This window comes from Meles meles, chromosome 4, assembly GCF_922984935.1.
Source record: "Meles meles chromosome 4, mMelMel3.1 paternal haplotype, whole genome shotgun sequence".
Classification (NCBI taxonomy): domain Eukaryota; kingdom Metazoa; phylum Chordata; class Mammalia; order Carnivora; family Mustelidae; genus Meles; species Meles meles.
The window spans coordinates 119407187-119429196 of NC_060069.1; positions in this window are offsets into that span (position 1 = coordinate 119407187).

Genomic DNA, 22010 nt, shown 5'->3' on the forward strand with positions numbered 1-22010 from the left:
GTAAGGAGATAGAAACAGTCACCAAAAATCTCCAAACAAACAAAAGCCCAGGGCCAGACGGCTTCCCAGGGGAATTCTACCAAACATATATAGAAGAATTCATTCCTATTCTCCTGAAACTGTTCCAATAAATAGAAATGGAAGGAAAACTTCCAAACTCATTTTATGAGGCCAGCATCACCTTGATCCCCAAACCAGGCAAGGATCCCACCAAAAAAGAGAACTACAGACCAATATCCTTGATGAACACAGATGCAAAAATTCTCACCAAAATACTAGCCAATAGGATCCAACAGTACATTAAAAGGATTATTAACCACGACCAAGTGGGATTTATTCCAGTGTTGCAAGGTTGGTTCAACATCCACAAATCAATCAATGTGATAGAACACATTAATAAAAGAAAGAACAAGAACCATATGATACTCTCAATAGATGCTGAAAAAGCATTTGACAAAGTACAGCATCCCTTCCTGATCAAAACTCTTCAAAGTGTAGGGATAGAGTGCACATACCTCAATATCATCAAAGCCATCTATGAAAAACCCACAGCAAATATCATTCTCAATGGAGAAAAACTGAGCTTTTCCGCTAAGGTCAGGAACACGCCAGGGATGTCCATTATCACCACTGCTATTGAACATAGTACTAGAAGTCCTAGCCTCAGCAATCAGGCAACAAAAGGAAACTAAAGGCATCCAAATCAGCAAAGAAGAAGTCAAGCTATCACTCTTCTCAGATGATATGATACTTTATGTGGAAAACCCAAAAGACTCCACTCCAAACTGCTAGAACTTGTACAGGAATTCAGTAAAGTGTCAGGATATAAAATCAATGCACAGAAATTAGTTGCATTTCTGTACACCAACAGCAAGACAGAAGAAAGAGAAATTAAGGAGTCAATTCCATTTAAATTGCACCCAAAACTAAAAGATACCTAGGAATAAACCTAACCAAAGAGGCTAAGAATCTATACTCATAAAACTATAAAGTACTCATGAAAGAAATTGAGGAAGGCACAAGGAAATGGAAAAATGTTCCATGCTCCTGGATTGGAAGAATAAATATTGTGAAAATGTCTATGCTACCTAAAGCAATCTACACATTTAATGCAATCCCTATCAAAATACCACCCATTTTTTCAAAGAAATGGAACAAATCATCCTAAAATTTATATGGAACCAGAAAAGACCTTGAATAGCCAGAGGAATATTGAAAAAGAAAGCCAAAGTGGGTGGCATCACAATTCCGGACTTCAAGCTCTATTACAAAGATGTCATCATCAAGACAGCCTGGTTCTGGCACAAAAACAGACACATAGATCAGTGGAACAGAATAGAGAGCCCAGAAATAGACCCTCAACTCTATGGTCAACTAATCTTCGACAAAGCAGGAAAGAATGTCCAACGGAAAAAAGACAGTCTCTTCAATAAATGGTGCTGGGAAAATTGGACAGCCACAAGCAGAAAAATGAAATTGGACCATTTCCTTACACCATACATGAAAATAGACTCAAAATGGATGAAGGACCTCAATGTGAGAAAGGAATCCATCCAAATCCTTGAGAAGAACACAGGCAGCAACCTCTTCGACCTCAGCCACAGCAACTTCTTCTTGGGAACATTGCCAAAGGCAAGGGAACCAAGGGCAAAAATGAACTATTGGGATTTCATCAAGATCAAAAGCTTTTGCACAGCAAAGGAAACAGTTAACAAAACCAAAAGACAACTGACAGAATGCGAGAAGGTATTAGCAAACGACATATCAGAGAAAGGGCTAGTGTCCAAAATCTATAAGGAACTTAACAAACTCAACACCCAAAGAACAAACAATCCAATCAGGAAATGGGCAGAGGGCATGAACAGACATTTCTGCAAAGAAGACATCCAGATGGCCAACAGACACATGAAAAAGTGCTCCACATCACTCGGCATCAGGGAAATACAAATCAAAACCACAATGAGATATCACCTCACACCAGTCAGAATAGCTAAAATTAACAAGTCAGGAAATGACAGATGCTGGAGAGGATGTGGAGAAAGGGGAACCCTCCTCCACTGTTGGTGGGAATGCAAGCTGGTGCAACCACTCTGGAAAACAGCATGGAGGTTCCTCAAAAAGTTGAAAATAGAACTACCCTATGACCCAGCAATTGCACTACTGGGTATTTACCCTAAAGATACAAACATAGTGATCCAAAGAGGCACATGCACCTAAATGTTTATAGCAGCAATGTCTACAATAGCCAAACTATGGAAAGAATCTAGATGTCCATCAACAGATGAATGGATAAAGAAGAGGTGGTATATATACACAATGGAATACTATGCAGCCATCAAAAGAAATGAAATCTTGCCATTTGCGACAACGTGAATGGAACTGGAGGGTATCATGCTTAAGTCAATCAGAGAAAGACAACTATCATATGATCTCCCTGATATGAGGATGTGGAGATGAAACATGGGGGTTTGGGGGGGTATGAGAAGAATAAATGAAACGAGATGGGATTGGGTGGGAGACAAACCATAAGTGACTCTTAATCTCACAAAACAACCTGAGGGTTTCTGAGGGGAGGGGGGTTGGGAGAGGGGGAGTGGGGTTATGGACATTGGGGAATGTATGTGCTATGGTGAGTGCTGTGAAGTGTGTAAACCTGGGGATTCACAGACCTGTACCCCTGGGGATAAAGATACATTATATGTTTATAAAATATAATAAATAAATAAATAATTTTAAAAAATAAGTCATTGTCATCATACAGAGAAGTACTCTCCAAAAATTTCAAAAATTAATCAGTAGGGCAATGTGTACAAAATAGAAGGAAACATGACTGTCTTTCCTGACAGCATGAACCTGCTACAAAGTTAAGCAGCCTGCGTTGTCTGGAACTGGGAGTACTTGTTCATGCGTTCTACATTTAATAAAAAGCAAATACTGGTATGTTTATTTTATTTCTGAGCTCAAGAGTTTGCAGATAATGAATCTATGCTGAGCCATATTTGGTTCATTCCTCGTTATGTCAGGAGTCTACTAAAGAGAGAGAAATTGGGTACAAAACGCAACCTTTTCAATTATTTATATTTTGGAAGCACATATGCAGATATAACATTATTTTTGTATTGCATTATTTTTGTTATTGCATTAAGTGTAGATTAAATATATTAATCCTCAGAAAATAAAACCTCCGGAACATTCCTTTGGAAACTGGGAAGGAGTAGAGAGACATCTATAGTTTAATTCTCATTGAAACTGGCTTAAACAACAGTGACAGCAACAATACAATATAATACAAGGAAATAAGGAATCACATCTTCAGGATGTGATTTAAACTCTATCACAAGTTAGAGTTTAATTCAAATGTGACTCAGTATAGGTATTAAAATAATGTTACCAGGTCTCAGCTTACTCTCTCCTTTCTCTCATGTAGTAGATTAATTGTATTCCCTTTCAGACTCTCTTCTAACAGTGCCAAATTGGATGTAAACAGTACAGGTTCTACTTTGTCTTCCAGTCATTCCGAGCACATACAGAAAAATGATGACCCAACTATCCAAACATTTAAAAGTAAAATCCTGGAAAGTGGTCATGGTGGTTGTTTAAATAACCCCCCCACAAATGTGTACATTTTAATCCTTAGAATTTGTGAATGTTAATTTATATAATATGATTAAGGATGAGACATGGAGATTATTCTGGATTATCTAGATGTGGTCTGAATGCAATCACAAATACCCTTCTCAGAAGGAGGTAGAGGGAAATATAAGACAGAAAATGAGGCAGTGAGACAATGGAGGCAGAGATTGGAGTGAGGCAGCACAAGCCACAGAGCACTTACAGCTATCAGAAGCTGGAAGAGGCATGCAGTGGATTCTCTTCTAGAGTCTTGGGGCAGAAGCAGAAACCTTGATTTCAAATGATTTTGCACCCTGGCCTCTAGAATTGTGAAAGAATAAATTTATCTTACTCTAAGTTTGTGGTAGTTTGTTAAAATAGTCACAGGCAACTAATACAGTTATTTTAGTGAATTGGTCATTATATAGCATTAATTAGTTTGGCCTGGGTTGTATGTACTCAACTTGAGCAGAGGTATCAAGTGAAGTAAATTACCATGGACTGAAATTCAAGTAGGCATGGTTTTCCAGAGTAAATAGGGAGCTGGTTTCAGAAGTTGGGTCAGTGGAAACTACACACACATAAACAGCAAATGTTTATGTCACAGGGGACCAGATAGATATGGCTAGTATATTCCAATATTGTACGTGGCTGTCTGTGGACTTCAAAGTAGTTCTGTTTCTGTAAAAACACGTGGAATCATAGTACTTCAAAGAAGGTGGAGAAAGGTCAAGGTTTGTCTTCTTTTCCTCTTCTCTCTTTCTTTTTCTAACATATACACTACTTTTCATAGGGAAGATTTAAGATTATTTGGAAGCAGAAAAGAAAAGTAGAAGTCAAATTATGCATTTAAAACCAGCACTTCATGTTTTGATTCTTATTTTTATGGAATGTACTCTTAATGTTTGACTTTAATTCTGATCACTTTCCAAACTATAAAAATGCATTCTTAAGGATTATATCACTCGGAAATAAAAATAAAAATATGTCTAAAACATAAGACCCCAGCATATAGACCCAGATTTTCCTCTGATGAGCAACATAATCAATTTTGTAAACTCTAAATCTTAAAGTGAGTGTCTACTTCTTTTATTTATTTGTCCCTTCTATATCAAAAGGCTTATCAATTGTGGTTATCTCTTCAATCACAATAATATGTTTGTTTCTCTTTATCCAAAACTAGTCAAGAAGACCAGAAATCCTTTCTTTAATTTATTACGGTCCTGGTTTCCTGACTGGTTTCAGTCTTATTCTTCTGTACCTAAACAGAGAAGTACTAACAAATTAATTTAAAAGTATGTCTTGAATAAAAAATTACTGAAAGAAAATAGCTCTTCATAAGCTACAAAATTAAGTTTAAGTTCCTAGTTTGGCATTATAGACACTCCAAATCTAGACTAAGCTGTGAAACATCCATTAAAATCCTTTTCTCCCCTTGAACTGCCAATACACTTGAAATGTTTGATATTTTTTACACCTGCCTCCTACGTAGCTTCCATTAAATTTTTTCCTCCATAAATTTCATTTATCTTACAGAACGATGTTTTCCAAAGTGTGAACTGAAGTTCTTTTGCTTCTGAATCATCTCCAACGTTCTTAGAAAATTCTGATTTCTGCCCTAAACCCCAGGCCTACTCAAAAGAAGTCCTGATTCTTGTCAAGCTTCCTTGTTGATTCTTAGATAAACTAAAGTTTAAGACTCTACTTCAGAAGTGGACACTTCATTTCCTTCACAAACCTCCTCAGTCACCAAAGCTCACCATAATTTTTTTTTCAATATAATATTAAAAGTCCATTATTGGAATTAAAACATCTGAGTCCCATTGTTGTATTTATTTTAATGCATGCATAGTTTTTATTTCTAACATTTCTGAGGACAGAGGAAAGTAACTGCTCATTTAACATTTTAACATAACCAAAGAAATATTCTGGACAATTCAAATTTTCTAAATCATAAGAAAATGTCTTTTAAACACTACATTATTCTCTAGGATACTTATTAAAATAGTATAACTACTCAAACTCATTCATAGGAAATATTGAACATAGTTTAATCTTTTTTGAGTTTATGTATGCTTCACATTCACTTCTGATATATTTCTCACAATTATCTTTAAAGCTGATACCATTATCTCCATTTTAGCAATTAAGAAATTAAAGTATCGGAAGTCCTCTGGTTGCAAATTACTTATATTTTTCCCACAAAGTTACTAAGTTTGTCTCTGCCTGGAGTTTTGCCAAGTTATCTAACTAAACTTATGTACTTTGTCATTATGAGACATTACCTTATATGAATCATTCTATGTCGAACAAGCTTATGGGGCTAGCCAGAAAGGCAAATGTCCCAGGCATGGATTTAAAGGGGATGCTGAAATATTTTAAACATATTGGAGTTATGGTGTCCATTAACTGAGGTTTGCATATAAAAACCCCTATATAAATGGCTAAATGTACATTGATCAAATTCCTATGGATTCAGATGGTATATAAAAAAAATTCTTTTTTCACGGATGGCAAAAAAAAAATCTGTTGATAATTTTTGGCAGAATGACTGTGAACATATAGATTGGACCAGTGAATACAGAACGTTGCTAGCAAAAATCATCAGAAGTTAGAACTCAGTCTAAAACCAAATAATGTATAATTATTGTTTGGTTTGGTTAATGGGAATGGCTTGTTTTGTTATCTAAATTTTAAACAGCTTAAGAAGTAACTTTGGCATAGGAAATTACATATTGAATATTAGAATAAATCTTTATAATATATGCAAAAGTGTACAGCTTTTATTTTAAAACATGTATTTTTGTTGCTATTAAACAGATGGGGTACACATTTTAATAGAATATAATTTGAATCAGAACCCACACAATTGGTCTCAAGTTTCCCTCTTGTTTTAGTCCAGGCTTAAATATGTGTTTACTCTTTCAAGCTATGGTTTTGTTTAAATGTAACAGTGGTTGATACATTAAATTGCTCTCAAAAATGCTACTTTTCAACCTTGTGCCTATAGTCCTTTTCAGTCTTTACTCCTTCCTCACTGTCAAGGTATCAGTTGTCATTTTCTGCATTTTCTAGCAGCCAGATGAAATATAGCATTTGAAAATTAGATATCCAATACTGAGATCCTTGAAAATGCTTGTATATAATCCAATATACCCTTGGAATCTGGAAAACAAGCTAGATTTAAAAAATCATATAAAAATTATAAACATAACTAAACGAAGCACTGAGGGGAAATTTCTTTAAAAATTGCATGAGTTTAAGTATTTATCTATTTGGTCATTGTCTTCTGTTTTTAAAAGATTTGTTTTACTTATTTGTAGTTTCTTTGCCATTGAATAGACGGTTGTGTATGTATGAGATTAAACTTTGCATTGGACAGATTTTTTATATACGCATACTGACTAACATTTGTATGGTTCAATATTAATGCTTAATAAATTGTTGAATGAATTAATACATGGATTATTCTATTATAAATTTCTACAGTAATTCAACTTTGCTGTAAGTGGGAAGATATCAATATCTGAGTCTGACAGATAGAGGATCCAAAATACATGGAATATAAATGTATTTTAAAGATCATATAACAAATAACTATCATATACTTTGAAGTACTTTGCATATTAGTTTCTCAGTCCACAAACACACTATGGCTTGCCTTAATAAGTACAGACAGAGACATCATGAAGATGACATAGGTCATTCCTTCCTTCATTCTCTCTCACAAGAGCAACTAACAGGTATTCAAAAACAAGACACCACTGAGAGAACCCTAGAACACGTGGTGAGATCAAAGCACCCTCCCGCACCTCAAAGACCAAGATGGACTGCATTAAAAGTGTAAGAGAAATGGCTACATTTTGATGACATTTCCCCTTTCCCAGGCCAGCACAGCACCACATGGAGAGGCCTCCCCTGAGCCTCTAGTTCCTCCAGTGAAAAAAGACCATCCAGCTTCCCCAGCATAGTGGGTTGTTTTGTGGGAGCATCTACTTTTATCTCTTACCACAGTAATTGCAGGGGAATCTTCAGGGTTCAACCACTAGGAATCTGACTGTGGCAGAGAATAGGGTAGGGGTTGTAACAGTCACCACACAGATCTTGGCAGACCAAATTGCCAAATTACAGTGCCCAGTAGTAGTCCCACACAGCAACTTTAGCCATCTGCACACCCAAGTTGGGGTGCACCCTGACAAGCGGATTCAGCATAGTGCAATTCTGTCTGATTTGGTTCCTCAGACAGAGTTTTGTTAGCCTAGAGCCTGGTTAGCTCATGCCCATGCACTGTGCTGGGTTATAGCCCTATCTGTAGTGGAGAGTATTTTTCTACTCCATATACCAGAAAGGCTGGTAAAAACACCAGGGAACCATGCTGCCAAGAGGCACTTGAGCTAAGAGGCAGGTGAGGAGAGAAGATGGCCCCCAGAGCAAAACCAGTATTGGGTATGGAGTCTTCCTGTGTTATGCATGGTCAGGGGGATTAATTCACAGCCAAGCCAGAGGGTACTTCCTTCTCACTCCCATCTGGAAAGCCTTTTGGGAAATTGAGTGTAACCTAGAGTGGTTCCTCCTCCTTCCACCCAGACAAGGGGACAGAGACACATCCTAACCTGCTGTCTCTGTCAAATGGAATGGCTTTCATTTGACCAAAAGGGCTGGTGAAAATACTTGTAATATTGTAATATTTGTGGCCCAGTGGAGCTTGAGCTGAGAAAAGCATAGACAGAGTTATCAGTTCTGTCTATGCTTTTTTTTTTTTTTTTTTAAATGTTTACAGAGTGAAGCCAGTGGTCTTCCTCTGCCAGGGACCTTAGGATATTGTTTGGCTTGAGTTAAAAGAACAAAAAGCTTTACCAGCTTTTGAGCTGCTTGTCTCGCTGTAGGAGAAGGGAATCTAATTTATAGCCCTACTCTTTGTTAAATACAACCTTCAGCCTATCTGACCAAGAACCTAAAGTCATGGGAAGCTGCATAACCCACTGGCAGCCTGATATACAGTGACACTTAAATAGAAACCACAGCCCATAACTTCCCCTGTTTGCATACCAAAACTAGTTGCCTGATCTGTGAAATCAGTGCACATTTGGACCTTATTCAGGCTCCCAAACATTAAGCTATACAAGGCCTGGGCCCTTGCCTGCTCTCCTCTCAGGGCAGAGAAGAGAATTCATAGTACTTACTACTACTCAACATAGCCTAGTCTTGGGAATTTAGTAAGCCTGACCAGAGAATTCAGGCAACTCTTGAGACCATTCTACAGCTTCAGTTGTGTCGGAAATCATACAGTCCTCTCCAACTGTTTTCAATCAGTGGCATAGCCCCCATTCTTGTCCCAAGAATGCAAACAGTTAACTTTCCCCCGAATGGACCATAATAGCATGCCCCACCTACCCAAAGACATTACTAGCAGACATACTTGGAAAGCCAAACTGAGCTGAATGATCAAAAGCTGTCCCTGACAAAAGAAAACTGTAAAGTCTGGAAAAGGAGCCCCACTACTCAAATATGAAGATACCAATGTAAGGAAACAAGGATCACACACACACACACACACACACACACACACACACACACACAAGGAAAACAAAACAAAACAAAACAAAAACAACAACAGCAACGAAGATAACCTTTTTTTTTTTTTGACCTCATTAAAAGAAACTATGAAGTTCAATTAACTGACGCTAAAGAAATGGCGATCTATGAACTCTCAAAGAATTCAGAAGAATCCCCTTAAGGAGGTTTACTAAACTACAAGAAAATAGACTAAAAACTAAATGAAATTAGTTAACAATGCATGAATAAAAACCGAAATTTGACAAGAAAGTAGCCACCATAAAAAAAAAATAAATTAAAAAAAAAAAAAGCCAGAAATCCTGGAGTTGAAAAATACAGTAACCAAACTGAAGAATACAACAGTTCTAAAAGTAAACTCAACTATGTAGAAGAAAAATCAGCTACCTGCAGGATAGAATATTGGAAACTATGCAGTCAGGGGAGCAAGAAAGAAAAAAAAAAATGAAAAAGAGTGAAGAAACCCGATAGGAACTATGGGACACACACATGAAAAAGAAACAATGTTCATATTTTGGGAATTCCAGAAGAAGAGAGAGAAAAAGGTATAGAAAGTATATTTAAAACAATAATGGCTGAAATCTTCCCAAACCTGGAGGGAGAAATGCGTATCCACATCCATGAAGCCCAAAGAAGCACAAATAGATTAAAACTGAATAGGGCTACACATTATTAAGACACATAATTACATTGTCAAAGATAAGACAAAGAATTTTAATAATAACAAAAAGAAAAGAGACAGAACTTGCATAGAGGGAACCCCCATTAGACAACTCACAGACTTCTTAACAGAGACCTTTCAGGCCAGGAGAGAATGGGATGAAACATTCAAAGTATTAAAAGAAATTAACTCTCAACTAAGAATTCTGCACCCAGTAAAGATATCCTTAAGAAATGAAGGAGAGATAAATTCTCCCAAACAAACAAAAGCTGAGGGAGATTAATACCACCAGACTTATCTTTTAAGAAATGAAAAAGGCAGTTCATGTGGGGGATATGAGAAATTAATTAACATAATAAAAACAAAAAATGGTAGCATAACTCTCTCTTGCAATGATAAATATATGGTCATAGTTAGGCTCTGCAATATGGTAACAGTGGTGCGTAATTCACAACTGTAGTTTAAAAGTTAAAAAATTGTTACAATAACCTGTTATTAACACAATATAAAAAAGTCATAAATTATAACAGCAATAAACTGAAACATGAGGAAAGAAGACATAAAAGTGGGAAGTATATGAATTCTGTTGAAGTTGTTATCAGTTTAAAATGGGTTATTATGAGTTTAAGATATTTTGTTTAAGTCTAATGGTAAGCACAAGGGAAAATCTTGTAGTAATTATATAAAAGCACAGTAAAACACATCAAAGTATATTGACACCAAAGACATCAAAGTACAGCAGGTTAAGAAACAAAGAACAAATACACTATATGTTAATAAAAAAATAAAAAATTTTAAAAAAGAAACAAGGAACAGTAAGAGCCTCCATTTTTTATTGCACCTCATTAATAGCTTTTTTGATTTCAGCTTGGTTAGATTTTAGTTCTTTTATTTCTCCAGAAAGGGCTTTTATTTCTCCATGCAGTTTTCTCTAATATCTTTCATGTCTTTTTTGAGCCCAGTTAGCACCTTGAGAATCATCATTCTGAACTCTAGATCTGACATATGACCAATGTCCATATTGATTATGTCCCTAGCCTTCGGTACTACCTCTTGTTCTTTTTTTTTGTGGTGAGTTTTTCTGCCTTGTAATTTTATCCAGATAATAATATATGGAGGAGCAAATAAAATACTAAAAGGGTGGCAAAGACCCCAGAAAAATGTGTGTTAACAAAATCAGAAGAGACCCCAACTTTTGGGGGGAAGGAAGGGAATAAAAATAAGTTTAAAAAATTAAAAGAAAAAAGATATAGATATTAGACTGGTGAATAGAACAGAGCCACCAACTTAATTTTGGGAGCACTTTGGTCACTTAGAAGAAACTACCTCCCAAAGTTTTAAAGAAAGAAAAATGTATATATGTGTGTGTACACACACACACACACACACACACACACACACACATGTGCACATAAAATAAAGGTAAACATGATGAAGGGATGGAATATGACTATAAAGCTGAAAATTTAAAAAAAAAAAAGCTCTAAAAAAGGAGTTGATAAGATAAGTTGGTTGGGAAAATAAAGAAAAAGAAAGTGGAGAGAATTTGCTCCAGCTGGAGATTAGAACAAAGCCCTGTGCTAGATTTAGGGTATATTTTGATCTATTAGAAGAAGTTTAATCCCAAATATCCCAAAATTTTTTAGAAAAAAAACCCTATGTGTATACTAAAAATAAAGTTAGATACAATGAAGGATAAAATATGGCTATAATAAAGAAGATTCAAATATTTTTTTTAATGAAAGGTATTGTTAAGATAAACTAGTTAAAAGAGGAAAGAATAAAAGTTAAAAAATTAGAATAAGAAAAAAATAAAATTTAAAAAAAATTAATTAACTTTGTAAGACTAAAGAGTCATGGGGAGAAAGCCATGACTTTCATGCTTTGCTTTCTCCTCCTCTGGAATTCCTCCCTTCTCCTTGATCTGTGAGCTTGGTCTTGGCTGGATTTCTTGCTGATCTGAGGTGGGATTGCTGTAGTGATTCTCAAGTGTCTTTGACTGAGGCAGAATTTCACCGTCTTTGTCAGGGGCCCAGCTAAGTAATCTGTTCTGGTTTGCCCTCAGGATAAACCTAACCAAAGAGGCAAAGAATCTGTACTCAGAAAACTATAAAGTGCTCATGAAAGAAATTGAGGAAGACCGAAAGAAATGGAAAAAAATTTCCATGCTCATGGATTGGAAGAACGAATATTGTGAAAATGTCTATGCTACCTAAAGCAATCTACACATTTAATGCAATCCCTATCAAAATACCACCCATTTTTTTCAAAGAAATGGAACAAATAATCCTAAAATTTATATGGAACCAGAAAAGACCTCGAATAGCCAGAGGAATGTTGAAAAAGAAAGCCGAAGTTGGTGGCATCACAATTCCAGACTTCAAGCTCTATTACAAAGCTGTCATCATCAAGACAGCATGGTACTGGCACAAAAACAGACACATAGATCAGTGGAACAGAATAGAAAGCCCAGAAATAGACCCTCAACTCTATGATCAACTAATCTTCCACAAAGCAGGAAAGAATGTCCAATGGAAAAAAGACAGTCTCTTCAACAAATGGTGTTGGGAAAACTGGACAGTCACATGCAGAAAAATGAAACTGGACCATTTCCTTACCCCACACTCAAAAATAGACTCAAAAATAGACTCAGAATGGATGAAGGGCCTCAATGTTAGAAAGGAACCCATCAAAATCCTTGAGGAGAACAGAGTCAGCAACCTCTTCAACCTCAGCTGCACCAGCTTCTTCCTAGGAAGAAACAAGGAACAATGGATCTATAAAATAACTCCCAAATTATCAAAATATTAACAGTAAGTCCAAACTTATTAATAATTATTTTAAACATACACAGACTAAAATTTCTAATCAAAAGATATAGAGTGGCTGATGAATAAAAATATAAGATCCAACACTATGTTTTTACAAAAGCCTTACTTTAGTCTTGATAGCATACATATATGAGATTGAAGAGATAGAAATAGACGGTTCAAGCAAATGATAATCATAATGATAAAACAGCTGGGGTAACTATATTTATATCAGATAAAACAGATCAACTAAAAAATGGTTCAAAAAAGATGAAAAAGATCATTATACAATGATAAAAGAATCAATACTTCAAGAAGATGTAACAGCTGTAAAAGTATATGTGCCCAACTTAGAGCACCTAAATAAATAAAGCAAAACTAATAAATATAAAAACAGAAATAGACAGTGATATAATAATAGTTGGAGACAGTAATACCCACTCTTAACAAAGGATAAATCAAAGGGTTTTAACAACACAATAGACCAAATGGACCTAACAGACATATACAGAACATTTTATCGAAAAATAGCAGAATATACTATCTTCTGAAGTACACATGGAACATTATTTTAGGATAATCTATATGTCAAGCCACAAAACAAATCTTAGTAAATTTAAGAATATTAAAATCATGCTAAGTGTAAGGGCCTATTTAGCCAGAGCGATTCCATCTGGTTAAACAGTGATTTTGTTGTTTTTGTTAAACTGACCCTGCCCCCCCAACCGGGGGAACTTACTTAAAAGCAAGTCTGGGAAACCAGTAAAATATGGTCAACCAGTCCTTGATAACAGAGCCCAAATACAAGGACGGGTCAGGTCAGGTGGAGATAATGCCCAAAAGCAGGGATGAGACAGGTGAGGTGGAGACATCCAATCAGTAGAGCACACATACTGTCTCCCTAGCTATCAAGGAGTGTGAGCCCCACCTTTTGGGTGCCTTTTGGGTGCCAATTCTGCCCAAGGCGATAGGCTATTTCAAATAGCTACTATGGGGTGAATTGTAGTTTAATTGCCCACCCGTGTGTGACCTAGCATGACTGTGCAGCTTTCTTTGTATGTTAACAATCTCATTGGCCACCTGTGTGTGGCCAGGCTCAACCACATGGTCTTTGCTCTATAAAAGTTAGTCTGTAAGGTAGGGAGGGGTCACCCTCTCTGTAAGAGGCGACCCCAAAGGGTCGGTTTGTTTCTCGATGCTTGGTGCGAAATAAAGCTTTGCTTGACCTTTGCTTTGTATCAGTCTCGTTCCTTTGACCATGGACCCAACACTGAGTATCTTCTCTGACCACAATGACATAGAATTAGAAGTCGTTAACAAGAGGGAATAGGAAAATTCACATACCCATAGAAACACTTTCCTGAATAATTCCTGGGTCAAAGAAGAAATTAAATGGAAAATCAATAAGTTTCCTGATACAAATGAAAATGTAAACACAATATACCAGAACTTATGGGATGCAGCTAAAGAAATTCTAAGAGTGAATTTCATAGCAATAAAGGCCTGCATAAAGAAGGTAAAGTTCCCAAATAAACAACCTAATTCTATGCTTTAAAGAACAAGAAAAAGAACAAAAGAAGCCCAAAGTTATCAGAAGAAAGAAAATAATAAAGACTAGAGCAGAAATAAATGAAACAGAGAACAGAAAAACAATAGAAAAGATTAACTAAGCTTACAGTCAGTTCTTTAAAAAGATGAACAAAAATTGACAAATGCTTAGCTAGATTTAAAAAAAGGAAAAAAAAAGAGAAAGGAATGAAATTTTAAAAATCATAAATGAAAAAAGGAGATATTGCGATTAACACCACAGAAATTGAAAAGATCCTAGGAGGCTATTATGAAAACGGTACAGCAAAAAATTATACAACCTGGAAGAAATAGAATAATTCTTAGAAACATGCAATTTACCAAGACCAAATCAGGAAGAAATACAAAATCTGGATAGACCAATTATTAGTAAGAAATTGAATCAATAACCAAAAATCTCCCAACAAAGAAAAGTCCAAGAGCAGATGGCTTACCAATTATTTAAAGAATTAACTCCTTCTCAAACTTTTCCAAAAATTTGAGTCAGGTACACTTCCAAACTCATTTTATAAGGCCAGGATTATTCTGATATCAAAACCAGAAAGAGGGACACTGCTAGAAAAGAAAACTATGGCCAATATCCCAGATACATAGAGATGTGAAAATTCTCAGTAAAATACTAGCAAATCTAATTCAACAGCGCATTCAAAAAATCATTCGCCATGAACAAGAGGGGTTTACTGCTGGGATACAAAGATGGTTGAACATATGCAAATAAATCAGTGGGATGCATCATATTAATAGAATGGAAGAATCATATGACTTGATTATCCCAAAAGATGTAGAAAAAAATTCTGACAAAATTCAAATTAATTCATGATAAAATATTCTTAACAATTTAGCCATAGAAGAAACATATCTCAACATAATAAACATTATCTATGACAAGCTCATAGCTAACACCATGCTCAGTAGTGAAAGGATGAAAACCTTTTTTTCTAAGATCAGGAAAAGACAAGGAGACTCACTCTTATCATTCCTATTCAACATAGTACTGGAAGTCCTAGCTATAGTAATTAGGAAAGAAAAAGAAATGAAAGTTATCAGAATTGGAGGAGGAAGAGGTAAAATTGTCTCTATTTGCAGATATGACATGAAAACCCTATAGATTCAACCAAAAATTTTGTTAGATCTAATCAATGAATTCATTAAATTGCACATTTCAAAATTAACACACAAAAATCAGTAACCTTCCATACACTGATAATGACATTTCTGAAAAAAGAAATAAAGAATTTGATTCCATTTCCATTTGGCCTCAAAACCAATAAATATTTAAGAATAAGCTTAACTAAAGAGGTGAAAGATCTCCAGACCGAAAGTGATAAGCTTTGCTGAAAGAAACCAAAGAAGACACAAAGAAATGGAAAAGTATCCCACGTTCACAGATTGAAAGAATTAATATGAAAATGTAAAAACTCTTGAAAGCCATGTATAGTTTTGGTGTAATCTCTGTTAAGATTCCAATGGTATTTTTTTATGGAAGTAGAAAACACTCCTAAAATTTATATGGAATCACAAAAGACCCCAAACAGCCAAAGAAATCCTGAGAAAGAACAAAGCAGGAGGTATCACATTTCCTGATTTCAAGCTATACTATAAAGACATAGTCATCAAAATAATATGGTATTGGCATAAAAACAGACAATAGAAAAAAGGATCAGAATTTAGAGATTTAGAAATAAATTAGAAATTAGAAATAATTAGAAATTAGAAAAAAATTAGAAATAAATTAGAGAGTTTAGAAATAAACCTGAGCATATATGCTCAGCTGTTATTTAATAAGGGAGCCAAGAATACTCCATGGAGAAAAGATAATGTGTTCAATAAATGGTGATGGGGATAACTGGACAGTGACATGTAAAATAATGAAACTATACCCATATCTCACACCACCTACAACAATTAATTCAAAATAGGTAAACATTTAAGTGTAGGACCTGAAACTATGAAACTCCTAAAAACAAAAACAAAAACAAACATAAGAACGGAAGTCCTTGACACAAGTCTTGGTAATGATTTTTTGAATATGACATCTAAAGCACAAGCAACAAAATAAAAAATACACAAGTGGGGCTACCTCAAACTAAAAAGCTTCTGCACAGCAAAAGAAACCATTAGCAAATTTAAAAGCAAACTTATAGAATGGGGAACATATTTTAATCATAAAGCAAACCTATGGAATGGAAAAAATATTTTAACCATATATCTGAAAAGGGGTTAATATTAAAAAAACATAAAGAACTCACACCACTTAGTAGCAAAATAACATATAACCCAGTTGTAAAATGGACAAAGACCGAGCATTTCACCAAAGAAGATACACAAAAGTCCAACAGGTATGTGAAAAGATCCTCGAGATCACTAGCAATGTGGACTTAAAGTACAGTAAGATATCACATCAATCCTGTTAGAATGACCATAATAAAAAGACAGGAATTAACAAATGCTGGCATGGCACTGTTGGTGGGATTTTAAATTGGTACAGCCACTGTGGAAAACAATATGAGGATGCTGAAAAATATTAAAAATAGAATCACCATATGATCCAGTAATTCCACTTCTGGGACTATATCCAAAGGTGATGAAAACACTAGCTCAAAAAGATATCTACACCCCATATTCATAATTACATTATTTATGGTAGCCAAGACATGGAAACAGCCTGAGTTTCCACTGAAGGATGAATGGATAAAGAAGTTGTGAAATATATCACACACACACAGTGGTATTTTATTCAGCCATGAAAAACGAGAAAATCCTACCATTTGTAACATGGATGGAACTTGAAGACATTTTCCTAAGTGAAAAAAGTCAGAGTAAGACAAATACTATATAATCTCATTTGTTTGTTTAAAACAAACAAAATCAAACTCATAGAAAAAGAGATCAGAATTCTGATTATCAGAAGTGGGATGAGGGGAATTGGAGGAAGGTGGTCAAAAGGTACAATCTTCCAGTTATAAGTATGTACTAGGGATGTAATAACCCACGTAACTGTAGCTAATACTGTTATATGATATATAGGAAAGTTAATAGAGTAAATCCTAAGAATTCTCATCACAAGGTGAATTTTTTTCCCTTTATTCTTTTCTTCTTTCTTTACTTTTTATTGTATCTATATGAGAAGATGGATGTTAGCTCAACCTACTGTGGTAATCATTTCACAATGTATGTAAATCAAACCATCGCACTGTATACCTTAAACTTATAAAGTGATGTATGTCAATTATTTTTCATAGCACTGGAAAAAATAAATACAAATGGGAAAAAATTTATTCAGGAAGCCATATATGGAGGATAATAGTAGAAAGCATAGGCAATTTTTATAAGACGTTTAACTTTAAGAATACCTGTCACAAAGTGTTCAACCTGAATAATTCATTATGTACTGATACAATATGAAATCTGTTTATAAGTTTCTAAAATGAAAGATAATAGGCCTTGTGTAATGCATAAGTATGCATCTTTTCTTATTTAACAATATTTTCTGCTTATGATTTATGTTCAAAGTGTTTTTGGAAACTATCATTTTACTGTATGTTCAGTGTACGAGAAAAAAATCCTTTCCCGAAGTTTATATATGTCAGTATACAAATCATTCTCTTAAATCATTCTTTTAGGAAGAGTATATAAATTCTGAGAAAGCACAGCACATATAAACATAACTTTGGATATAGATACAGAATAGTATTAAATAATCCATATTTTAGCTACAAATCCTTTTCAGTTAAAATTATGCTTGAAGATATTGTAACATTTGTATATGAAGCTGCTTATACATAAATGAAATAACAACATTCAAACTGATAAGAATTTCCCCTTCCCCATCATAATAGAATATTATTTTTTTCTCTTCCTAGGATTTAAATCACACATTTTAGAAAGGAATAACAACATAAGAGAATGATGTCTTGTAGGAAGTTATCTCTTTTGAGTAGTTTGTGACATAGTCCTCTCTTCTTTCAATGAGGATTAACAGTAGTAGAACTTGCAACGTCCATATCAATACATAGTTTAATTGGCATTTCTTTACCATTATGAGTTCTGAAAAATGAACTATTTATTTAAAAAAGTAATACAACTTTAAAACATTAAACTTATAAATATAAGTTAACATAAATCAGTATATTAACTCATATGTAAGGTTTTTAACGTTGATTAAGTTTCATCTTTAAGTTACAAATGTCATGCACTATTCAAATAAAGGTACACAATTCATGTTGATGACATATGGAACATATTAGAGAACAATACAATTTTCTTGAGTCTATATCTGTATTTCCAACCAAATCATTGTTGAAAACTTGCCCATAATATTTTTCTATCTGTATCTTAAAAATAGGTAAGAAAAACACCCTTAAAAATTTGTTTTAAGAAAATTAAAAAAAAAATTTCTTCTTCCAGAAAAATCATATTTATTTGAGACTCATTTAGTTCAATTTTTGCTGTGGCAATATTAACTGAAGTTTTTAGTTTGTTTTCATTTAATTTAACTTTTAATTCCAACTCCACATTTCAAATAGTGTATTTTTAGTATACAAATTTTACTGTAAGTTAAACCCCTTTTATAAAAAAAAAGTATTTATTTATTTGACAGAGAGGGAGAAAGAGCACATGCACAAGCAGGGATAGTGGCAGGCAGAGGGAGAGGGAGAAGCAGACTCCCTCCTTGAGCAAGGATCCCAGAACCCTGGTACCATGACCTGAGCTGAAGGCAGAATCTTAACCGACTGAGCCACGCAGGTGCCCCTAAACCCCTAATTATTAAGAAGTGTTTGAGAGGTACATTATAAACAAGTAAATATGTAATGTTACATTAAATAAAAATATGTAAACTATTTATATAGAAACGTGTAAAACAATTCAATTATAATGAAACACGTTTGAGTAGCTGATAAACAATGTAAGTCTGTATGAATAGGGAAGTTATTTTGTATAAAAAAATTTCAGCATGACAATTTTAGACACATCCCAAGTGATATGAATGGGAGTGAGAAAAATTCTTGATTATCTAAAGAATAGAGAAGCAATCCTTCAACCAAAAAGGTGATTCTGGAGATCCACTGGAGTAACAATGGTGGCATTGGCTCAAAGATAAGGTGTGACTGTGCTCATGATCTTTATTCGTCATAGAGGGAAAACAGTAAGATGACATTTTGTCCTTAGAGCACAGGACTTTTAATGGTGGAACTTAACAGAAGTCTTTAGTTAGTAGTTAAAGATTATTTTGTTAAATAAGGCAAAGTTTATCCTACAGGACTATGAATCTGATATACTAAGTTCTATATCTGCCAAATACCTAATTCCCAGGATTGTTAAGAACAGTAAATGAGAGGGGCGCCTGGGTGGCTCAGTGGGTTAAAGCCTCTGCCTTCAGCTCAGGTCATGATCCCAGGGTCCTGGGATCGAGCCCCGCATTGGGCTCTCTGCTCAGCAGGGAGCCTGCTTCCTCCTCTGTCTCTGCCTGCCTCTCTGCCTCCTTGTCTGTCAAATAAGTAAATAAAATCTTAAAAAAAAAAAAGAACTGTAAATGAGAAAGTTTCTATGACCTGATTATTATCTACTTGCATGTGGATAATGTTTAATAAATTTTAGCTGATACTTATTTTTTTAAATAGATTTATTTGTTTATTTATTTGAGAGAGATATCACAAGTAGGCTGAGAGGCAGGCAGAGGGAGAGGGGAAGCAGGCTCCATGCTGAGCAGAGAGCTCCATGTGGGGCTGGATTCCAGGACCCTGAGGTCATGACCTGAGCTGAAGGCAGAGGCTTAACCCACTGAACCACACAGGCCCCAGCTATGGTCCTTATTATTATAAATAGTCAAAACTGAATTTATTTAAATCTCATGTCTTGGGCACGTGGATGGCTCAGGTCATGACCTCAAGGTCCTGGGATCAAGTACCCTATTGGACTCCCTGCTCAGCAGGGAGCCTGCTTCTCTCTCTGCCTGCTGCTCACTTTCTCTGTCAAATAAATAAATAAAATCTTTAAATTTCATGTTTTGCAATTTAGCCAATTAAAAAAAATACCTTTGAAGAAACTTGCCGTTGCCCATCCACTATCCATTCTATTTTACTTCCTTTTTAACAAAGGTATATTTTGTGGTTTATTAATGTGTTCAGTTTAATAGTGACAAATCCATTCCAGGTAAGATATCTAATGAAGTACAAAGAGAGGTTCTTGCATGGGGATTAAGGGAAAGTTCCTAAAAGAGATCCAACTTGGCCTTTTGCTCTTTATCCTTCTATTTTCTGCTTGTCTAGAATAGGATGTGATGGCAGAACTGTAGTAGTTATTTGACCCTATGAAAATAGAAGATCACAAGGACTTCTAAGATCCCATGCTGACAATTTCGAGCATCTAAGCCACTATCACCAATTGCCTACCTCAGACATCTTATTACATAAGAAAACTAGACCTTTTGTGTTTAGTCCAATGTAGTCATGTCTCTTGGTACTTACAATTGCATATAATGCCTCATTAATTAATTTGCCTTGAGGGAGGCAAAAGAAGCTTAACATATTTATCATCTGCAACTACTAAAAACACTTTTTAGTAAAATTCTTCTTTTCCTGGATCTTAATAGAATATTGTTTGTTTTACTAGACATGGTGATTTCAGAAACAGCATGAAATCCAGCTTGTCATTTCAGCAAAAATAGATAAGGCCTTGGTTTTTCATAAAATTGGTATACAAAGAACATTGTGAAATTAACTGTGGGAGAAAAATACAATGAAGTATCATTCATATTGACGGCTTAAGATTCATAAGAGGTCAAGGAGCAGGAATGTAACACTGTGCTATAAATAAATACCCAAATCTACAATTAATTCTCAAAGAGAAGTAAAGATAGCATTACTGGGATCTCATTCTCTGCAATGAGAACACAGAATTAATGGTTGCATCTTTCTTCAACTTACACTGCTGGTAAGAATAATAGCCAATGGTACATTGCCTTCCCATTAGAGATAGAAACCTTCAGAGAGACTATGAAGGCAAAGAGCATTCCATAAAGTTGCTATTTGATAAGGGTCATTGGTGAGTATATTGAGTTTCTTCTCTGTGATTTCAGAGGGAGAATTTACAAAATGTTATGGCTGCTTATTTGCAATTGAGAGCCTGAGTTGGAGGTTTCATTTATGGATATACTAGAAGCTCATATTGCTGCATGGCAGCTGATATAATGTATTTTAAAATTTAAGGAAGTAAAAGGCCAAGATGCAAACCCAGCTCTACCCAGGGGAGGACTACCTATTGTGTAGATTCATTACCTGAGTGAATAACAGGAAACTGTTCAGCTTCTGTGTTAAGGTTAATAAACCAGATCATTTATTTTGAAAGTTCATATGCAGAAGATATGTTACAACTTCTAATACTACAAAAAATATCCTTAAATGATAAGCTCTGAAGTATATACTATCTACATATTTGAGGTGGCATTTTAGATGCAGGATTGAATTGCATAGTCATACACACACATACACACATACACACAGAAACCCCGTCCTTCCTTCTCAAGACTTTTTATGCTGTCTGATTGCATAATATGAAAAATATGGCTTAGCTTAAGACTATTGATAGCATTTTGGAAGGGCATCGTGGGTTTCATTTCATGCTACTTTAAATAACATAGATTGTGTCTATTATTAATACACTTTGATATGGTTAGTTTGGGAAAAAATTTAACCAAAGAACCTGATTTTTTTTTATAGTATTGTTACTAATAGGTGGCCAACTGAATCAAGTTCTACTAATTTATT